A 9566-nucleotide genomic window follows, 5' to 3' on the forward strand; every position below is an offset into this window, starting at 1 on the left:
TTCTACCAAACATTCAAAGAAGTCTTAATACCTATCCTTGTTAAACTCTTCCAAAAAATTGAAGAGGAGGGGAAGCTTCCTAAGTCCTTCTACGAAGCAAACATTATCCTGATACCAAAACCAGAAAAGGACAACGCAAAAAAAGAAAATTACAGGCCAATATCACTGATGAACATTGATGCAAAAATCCTCAACACAATACTAGCAAATCGAATACAACTATACATTAAAAAGATCATACATCATGATCAAGTGGGTTTCATTCTGAGGATGCAGGGATGGTTCAACATCCGCAAATCTACCAACGTGATACACCACATTAACAAAATGAAGAATAAAAATCACGTGATCATCTCAATAGATGCAGAGAAAGCATTTGACAAGATACAGCATCCATTTATGATAAAAACTCTAAATAAAATGGGAATAGAAGGAAAATACCTCAACATAATAAAGGTCATATATGACAAATCCACAGCAAATATCATTCTCAGTGAAGAAAAACTGAAAGCTATCCCTCTAAGAGCAGGAACCAGACAAGGATGCCCACTGTCACCACTCTTATTTAACATAGTACTGGAAGTCCTAGCCAGAGCAATCAGGCAAGAAAAAAAAATAAAAGGATGCACATTGGAAAAGAAGAAGTGAAACTGTCACTCTTTGCAGATGACATGATTTTATATCTAGAAAACGCTAAAAAGTCCACTAAAAAACTTTTAGAAATAATAAAAGAATACAGTCAAGTTGCGGGATACAAAATCAATGTACAAAAATCGGTTGTGTTTCTATACACTAACACCGAAGTAGCAGAAAGAGAAATTAAGAATACAATCCAATTTACAATTGCAACAAAAAGAATAAAATTTCTAGGAATAAACTTAACAAAAGAGGGGAAAGATCTGTACACCGAAAACTATAAAACATTGTTGAAAGAAATCGAAGAATACACAAAGAAATGGAAAGATATTCTGTGCTCTTGGATTGGAAGAATTAACATTGTTAAAATGTCCATACTTCCTAAAGCAATCTATAGATTCAACGCAATCCCTATCAAAGTTCCAACAACATTTTTTACAGAAATAGAACAAAGAATCTTAAAATTTATATGGAACAACAAAAGACTCTGAATAGCCAAAGGTTTCCTGAGAAAAAAGAACAAAGCTGGAGGTATCACACTCCCTGATTTCAAATTATACTACAAAGCCATAGTAACCAAAACAGTATGGTACTGGCACGAAAACAGACACACAGATCAATGGAACAAAATTGAGAGCCCAGAAGTAAACCCACACGTTTATGGACAGCTAATATTCGACAAGGGAGCCAAGAGCATACGATGGAGAAAGGAGAGTCTCTTCAATAAATGGTGTTGGGAAACCTGGGCAGCCACATGCAAAAGAATGAAAGTAGACCATTCCCTTACACCATGCACAAAAATCAACTCAAAATGGATTAAAGACTTGAATGTAAGACCCGAAACCATGAGACTTCTAGAAGAAAACATAGGCAGTACGTTCTATGACATTGGCCTGAGCAGCATAGTTTCAAGTCCTATGTCTGACCGGGCAAGTGAAACAAAAGAAAAAATGGGACTACATCAAACTAAAACGTTTCTGCACAGCGAAGGAAACCATCAACAAAACGAAAAGACAACCTAACAATTGGGAGAAGATATTTGCAAACCATATATCAGATAAGGGGTTAATATCCAAAATATACAAAGAATTCATACAGCTCAACAACAAAAAAACCAACAATCCAATTAGAAAACGCACAAAAAATCTGAACAGAGATTTCTCCAAAGAAGATATACAGATGGCCAACAGGCATATGAAAAGATGCTCAACATCATTAGCTATCAGGGAAATGCAAATCAAAACTACAATGAGGTATCACCTCACTTCAGTCAGAATGGCTATAATTAACAAGACAGGAAACAACAAATGTTGGAGAGGGTGTGGAGAGAAGGGAACACTTGTTCACTGCTGGTGGCAGTGCAAACTGGTGCAGCCACTATGGAAAGCAGTTTGGAGTATCCTCAGAAAATTAAGGATAGATCTACCATATGATCCAGCTATTCCAGTGCTGGGTATTTATCCAAAGAACTTAAAAACACAAAGGCATAAAGATACTTGCTCCCCTATGTTCGTTGCGGCATTATACACAATAGCCAAGACTGGGAAGCAACCTAGGTGCCCATCAAGGGACAAATGGATAAAGAAGATGTGGTATTTACACATGATGTGCTACTACTCAGCCATAAGAAATAACGAAATCCAGCCGTTTGTGACAACATGGATGGACCTTGAGGGTGTTATGCTGAGTGAAATAGGTCAGAGGGAGAAAGTCAAATACCATATGATCTCACTCATAAGTAGAAGATAAAAACGACAAAAAAAAAAAAAAAACAGCATTGGAGATTGGTTGGGTGGTTACCATTGGGGAAGGGGGGGGAGGGCAAAAGGGGTGATTAGGGTCACATGTGAGGGGATGCACTAGTGTTCGGGTGGTGAACATGATGTAATGTATCCAGAATTTAAAATATGATGTACATCCGAAAAAAATAAAAATTAAAAAAAAAAAGAAAGGTGCCTTGAACATGTGAGATGTAATGTAAGTGACAGACTTTTGTCTTTTACTAGAGGTAGAACTGCTGGCTTAATTGGTAATAATAGGTTCAACTTTAGAGGACTATCACACTGTATTGCAAAATGGTTATACCATTCTATTTTCTTAGCTGCAACATATGAGCTTTCCAGTTTCTTCAAATCTTTGCCAAAACTTGTTTTTTTCCACTTTTTTTTATTGTACCCATCCTAGTGATTGCAAAGTGATAGCTCATTGTGGTTTTGACTTACATTTCACTGATGCCTAAAGATATTGAGCACCTTTTCATATACTTGTTGACAGCTTTTATATATTTCTTGGAGAATTGTGTGTTTAGTCCTTTTCTAATTGGGTTGTTTCGTCCTTTTCTTTTTGGTGAGGCTGATTGGCCCTGAGCTAACATCTGTTGCCTATCTTCCTCTATTTTTTTTGTGTATGAGTCACCACCAAAGCACGGCTTGATGGGCAGTGTGTAGGTCTGTGCCTGAGATCTGAACCTGTGAACCCCGGGACACCAAAGGAGAGTGCACGAACTTAACTGTTACATGGTCGGGCTGGCCCCAAGTTGTTCTGTCTTCTTGGTGTTTGAGTTGTAAGAATCCCTTATATATTCCTGACAAAATTCTCTTATCAGATACATGCTTTGCAAATATATTTTCCAGTTCTGGAATTCTATCTACTTCTACTTTGGTTGCCTGTGCTTTGGGGTCATATCTAAGAACGTTTTGTCAAATCCAAGGTTAAGAAGTTTTAATCCTATGATTTCTTGTAACAGTTTTTGAATTCTATCTCCTACATTTATGTTTTGATTCATATTGAGTTAATTTTTATAAATAATGCAAGAATCCAATTACATTTTTATGTGTTGCTGGATTCAGTGGGCTAGTATTTTGTTGTGGATTTTTGCATTATACTCATAATGGATGTTAATCTGAAGTTTTATTTCTTGTTTTGTCCTCTGAATTTAGTATAAGGCTAATAATGGCCTCATAGAGTTAGCTGGGAAGTCTTAGAGTATATTCTCTTCTTGTATTTTTTGGAGGAGTTTTGGAAGGATTGGTGTTAAATCTTGGAATATTTGATAGAATTCTGCAGTGAAATCATCTGGTCCTTAGCTTTTCTTTGTTGGAAAGGTTTTTATTACTGTGACAATCTCTTTACTTTTTGAAGGTATGTTGAACTTTTCTGTTTATTCTCAAATCAGTTTAAGTAATTTTTTAGGAATTTTTTCATTTCATTCAGGTTATCCAATTTCTTGTCCTAAAATTATTCATACTATTTTATAATTTTTATGTGTAGAATAAATACTTATATCCCTATTTTCATTGCTGATTTTAGTTATTTGCGTTTTCCCTCTCATTAATTTATGAGTCTAGGTAAAGTTTGTCAATTTTGTTGGTTTTTTTCAAAGAACCAACTTTTGGTTTTGTTGATTTTCTCTTTTACTTTTATATTCCCTACTTAATTTAACTCTATGAAAACATTGTTATTTCTTTTTCTTTGCTAGCTTTGGATTAGTGTGTTCTTTTTCTGGTTCCCTAAGGTTTATTTAAGTTCAAAAACCTAAACAATTACACTTGGTGCCTTTCTTCTTTTTTATACAGGCTTTTGCACGTATTATCTTTCTTCTGGGCAATACTTTAACTGAATCCCATAAATCTCAGTACACTGAGTTTTTCTTTTCATTTATCTCAAAGTATTTTCTAATTTGCCTTGTGATTTGTTTCTCTCATACATTAGTTACTTAAGAATTTATATTTTTTTAATTTCAAGTTTTCCTTTTCTTATTCATTTCCAATTCATTCCATTATAGCTGAAGAAGATATTTTGCATGATTTCAATCTTTGTAAATTTATTGAGATGTTTTGTTGCCTAATGTATCTACTTTACTGAAGATCAAACACTGTGGCCTTAAGAAGAATGTATATTCTGCTTATTCTCCTGTGGTTGGAATGCTGTGTTATGTGTTCTATAAATGATTTACCTGATAAGGAGTTTAAAGCAGTGATCATAAAGATGCTCACTGACCTCAAGAGAAGAATGGATTAACAAAGTGAGAATTTCAACAAAGAGACAGAAAATATAAGATAGTACCAAATAGAAGTTACAGAGAGGAAGAATGAAATAACTGAAATGAAAAATACAATGCAGTGTTTTACAACAGACTAGATAAAGTAGAAGAAAGCACCAGTGAAATTGAAAACAAGGCAGTGGAACTCATCCAATTAAAGCAGTAAAAAGAAAAAATATTCAAGAAAATAACTTAATAAACTTATGAGGCAACATAAAGCACACCAACATTTTCATTATAGGGGTCTCAGAAGAAAAACAAGAGCAAGAGGAAGGGTCAAAGAATTGTCTGAATAAATACTGGCTGAATATATCTTTAACCTGGATATGGAAACAGACATCCAGATACAGGAAGTCCTGAAGTTCCAAATAAGATAAACTCAAAGAAACTCACACCAAGACATGTTATATTTAAAATGTCAAACGTTAAAGGTGAGGACAGAGTCTTAAAAGTAGCAAGAGAAAAACAACTTGTTACATACAAGGCAACTCCCTTAAGGCAATCAGCAGATTTTTCAGCAGAAATTTTACAAGCCAGAAGGGAGTAGCACAATATATTCAAAGTGCTGAAAGAAAAAATCTGCCAATGAAAAATAATCTACACAGCAAAGTGGTGCTTCAAAACTCAAGGAGAGATAAACAGTTTTCCAGACAAGCAAAAATTATAGAATTCATAACCACTAGACCATCTTTATAAAGAATTGTTAAAAGGACTTCCTCAAGCTGAAACAAATGATGGTAATTAGAAATAGGAAAAATGTGAAAGTATATATCTAACAGTAAAGGAAAATATGCAGTAAAATTCACAATAATCTCCAGTTGTAAAGATGGATGGTTATTCACTTATAAAGCTGATATGAAGGTTAAACAACAATGGTAGCAAAAACAACTGCAACTACAATGGTGTGTTAATGGATACACAAAATAAAAAGATCTAAATCTTTTATTTAATTATTTCTATGAACTTAAATTTTAAATAAGACCATATAGATCCTAATTGTAAAAAAGATAAAATTTCAATATACCTTTAGCATTTAAAATGGATTTTAATAAAATAAATAAATTCTCTAGAATTATCATAAGAACACACAGCAAATAATCATTTATGTAGACAAAATGCTAAGACATGGTACAAATAGCAAGAACCTATAGTATTTGAACCATGACCCACTCTCTCATTGTCCTCTCAACGCGATGTGACACAAACATCAGTACTAATAGGTGCAGACAAGATGAACTATTATATAGTGTCAAGAAGAAAGAGAAAGTCTGCATAAGCCCATAACAAAAACAAGATATTGAATCAAAAAAAACTATCTCCAAGGAAAATCTGAGGCTCAGATGGATTTTCTAATAAATTCTACAAATAATTTAAAGAAGAATTAATATGAATTGTTCAAAAATATCCTCCAAATAAAAAAAAATGAGAAAGCATTTACCAAGATATTCAGCAAGGTCTTGATATTAAAGACATGCAAAAACATGACAAAAAAGGAAACTACAGACCAATATCTCTTATGAATGCAGATGAAAAAGTCTTCTGCCAAATGCTAGCAAACTGAATCCTGTAATATACAAAAGGGATTATACACCAAGAAAAACTGGAATTTATGCTATGAAGGCAAAGTTGCTTTAATAGCAGAAAAATCTATTATTATAATATACCATACCAATAGAATGAATAACAAAACCTGCATGATCATCTCGATGAAAACAGGAAAAATCATTTTACAAAATCCAATACCTTTCGTGATAAAATAGCTCAGTAAATTAAGAATAGAGGCAAACTTTCTCAAATGGGTAAAAGTCATCTACAGAAAACCCACAATGACATCATACTTAATGGTGAAAGACCAAAAGCTTTCTTTCTAAGATAAAGAATGAGATGAGGAGGTCTACTCTCATCACTTCTATTCAATATTTTATTGGAGATTCAGGCTGAGACAATTAGGAAGAACATAGCATAAAGAAATCCACACTGGAAAATAAGACATAAAACTAACTCTATTGGCAGATGACATCATCTTACATAAAGAAAATATTTGATAATTCACTAGAAAAATATGCAATACATAATTACAATCAGCAATCCAAAATGAAGTTATAAAGCAATCCCACTACAATGTCTTCAAAAGAATAAAATACTTAGGAATAAATTAAGAGTGCAAAATATATACTGTGGAAACTACAGATAATTGTGGAAAGATACTTAAAAATTTTTAAATGAAAGGAAAAACATATTCATAAATTTAAACACAATATTGTTGTGATGGCAATTGACTACAAAGTGATATATAGATTCAATTGACACGTCTATCAAAATTCCAGCTGATTCCTTTGAATGAATTGAAAAACTTATCCTAAAATTCACATAGATATTCAAGGAACCTAAAAATAGTCAAACAAAATTGAAAAAAAAAAATGAACAAACTTGGAGGAATTATATTGATTTCAAAGCCAATTACAAACTACAGTAATCAAGAGAGTGTGATATAGGCATACAGATAAGCATATAAATCAATATAATAGATTTTGGAATCCAGCAATATTCTCAAACATCAATGATCAGTTGATTTTTGACAAAGGAATGAACACTCTTTTAAATAAATGCTTCTGGGAAAACTGATTATCCACATGTAAAGAATGAAGTTGAACTGCCTACCTCACAGTGTATGCAAAAATTACTCAAAATGGATCAAAAACCTACATGTAAAACTGGAACTATAAGACTCTTAAGGAAAATGATATAGCGGTAAAACTTGGTGATCTTGGATTTGGCAATGGTTTGTTAGATATGATACAAGGAGAACAAGCAAATTAAAACTAGACTAATTGGACTTTATTAAAATTTAACACTTTTGTTCTATAAATGATACTATCAAGAAAGTGAAAAGATAGCCTGCACAATTCAAGAATATATTTGCAAATCAGATATCTCATAAGTGATTTGTGTACAGACTATATAAAAAATTACAATTCAATAATAAGACAAATAACCCAATAATCTAAATCAACAGATGCCATATATAGACTTTTCTCCCAGGATGATATACAAGTGGTCAACAAGCATTTGTAAAGGTGCTTAATATTCTTAAGTATATGGGAAAGATAACTCAAAACCACAATTTGAAAATTAACATAAGTGGAACTATTTTAAAATACAGCTTGAGCAGGCATTTCAGGGGAGCAGCCATGCTCATCCTGTTCCTTAAACCTTGGACTGGGCCAATATAGTAAATGTTAAAAGCAATTGTTTGAGAAGGTAGCAGGAAAATGAACATACTAATCACAAAGACTGATGATTATGAACTTTTTGAAGAGAGAATGAATAATCAATGAAAGTATCACCAAGAGTAGCTTAACTTGTTAAAACCAAAAGAATCTTTTTTCTTTCCTATTTCAACTCATGTAATTATCCCCTTCCGTTTCTCATAAAAACCTTTTGCTTTCATTCTGTAATTGAGACACTATTTGTGTTTCTATCTGAATCTATACTCCTCAAATTGCAATTCTTTTATCCCAAATAAACACTTTGCCTCTTAAATTGGTTTCTGCTTTTGAAGGTTGACATATGGTGTCAGAAACGGGACCTGAAGCGATCTCATCTTTGTGAATCAGCATCCTCTGGAACCGGGAAGAGTACCTACACAAGCCCCTTGTATTCACCACTTCCATGGACCATCATCTCCAACTACGAGTCCTCTCAGGCTCTGATCTCCCTCCTTTCAGTTGAGGTCATTGCCTTTTTTGGGATTTGTGGGCAACTGCCCAGCAGGAGGTGATTTCTGAAAGCCAGCTCATGGCTTTTGCCATTTAGAAGGCTTTCCCTATTTGGACCAGCTCACAAAGGCACATAGATATTGCTGTCTGGAAGGCTTTCCCTATTTATTTAGTGAGTACTCTGACTAAATTGAAAGGGCTCCCTTTGTTAGGGATTCCCTTATTGCAGTCGGTCTTGTATGCTTTTCTTTAATGTGGGACATTTGATTTCTAATCATACTTAAGAAATACCTCCTTTGGGAACTGTAGCTAGTTTTATGCTCAAAAATTATGATCACTTCTCTTATAAATGTCTAACTCAATGGAACAAAATTACTAAGAACAATTTAAAATTACAGTGATCATTTTGGGGCTCTTTTGAAATGCCCAAACTTATATTTTTACATACCAGACTTGAGAATGACAGATTTAAGACCGGAAAAACTGAATGAGATCTTGAAATTACAAAGAGTTAAGCACACCACCATCCAGCACACCTGCTTAAGAACTATGGTCACAGAAGCCAGAAATATTTACAAAAACAGCAAAATCTTACTTAGCTTGTTTCATGTTCTGAGAGCTTGGCTTTGTAATCAGCAGGTTGGGAGTCCCAAAATGATCAGACAGAAATGTGTGTTGCACCCCATTTTCAGCTAGATGTGGCTGAGCAGAAATGGAGAATGAACTCCATTTGCAGCTAAGCTTCCACAAAACTACTGCCAGTACACATGGGAATTAAAACCCAGAATTATAATTACCGTTATGAGGAACATTAAAATTAGATAAGATCATTTAAGAAGTACCCTTAAAGGTAAAGGCATTGAAATGCCAAAATGACTTCATTGAAAGTTTTATTGCAAAAAAGATAATGAAAACTAAAAATATGAGGTACATAAAAGAAAAGATTACAATAATAAGCAAAAGTCTCATAAGTTATTGACCTCACAGACATCCTCATATCTACCTTTGAAGGAAACTCTCCATATGGGCCTTTCCCAGAGTTGATGAAACTCTGAGAAATTTTTTGGTAAACTGACACATCATTCCCTTTAACAACCAAGGTGGAACTAAAGTTACGAATTAATGGGTTGGTTAATATTGTTAGAAATATGTATTGTTTGTACTGGCTA

General features: G+C 33.6%; 1 protein-coding gene and 1 pseudogene across 2 annotated transcripts in view; both read left to right on the top strand.

The window, feature by feature from the left end:
- LOC138915089 (adenylyltransferase and sulfurtransferase MOCS3-like) overlaps positions 1-9566 on the top strand; it is a 32554-nt pseudogene that overhangs the window by 7180 nt on the left and 15808 nt on the right.
- LOC100066444 (UDP-glucuronosyltransferase 2B31) overlaps positions 1-9566 on the top strand; it is a 78187-nt gene that overhangs the window by 4372 nt on the left and 64249 nt on the right. The window lies entirely within an intron of this gene.

This window comes from Equus caballus, chromosome 3 (assembly GCF_041296265.1).
Source record: "Equus caballus isolate H_3958 breed thoroughbred chromosome 3, TB-T2T, whole genome shotgun sequence".
Lineage (NCBI taxonomy): Eukaryota > Metazoa > Chordata > Mammalia > Perissodactyla > Equidae > Equus > Equus caballus.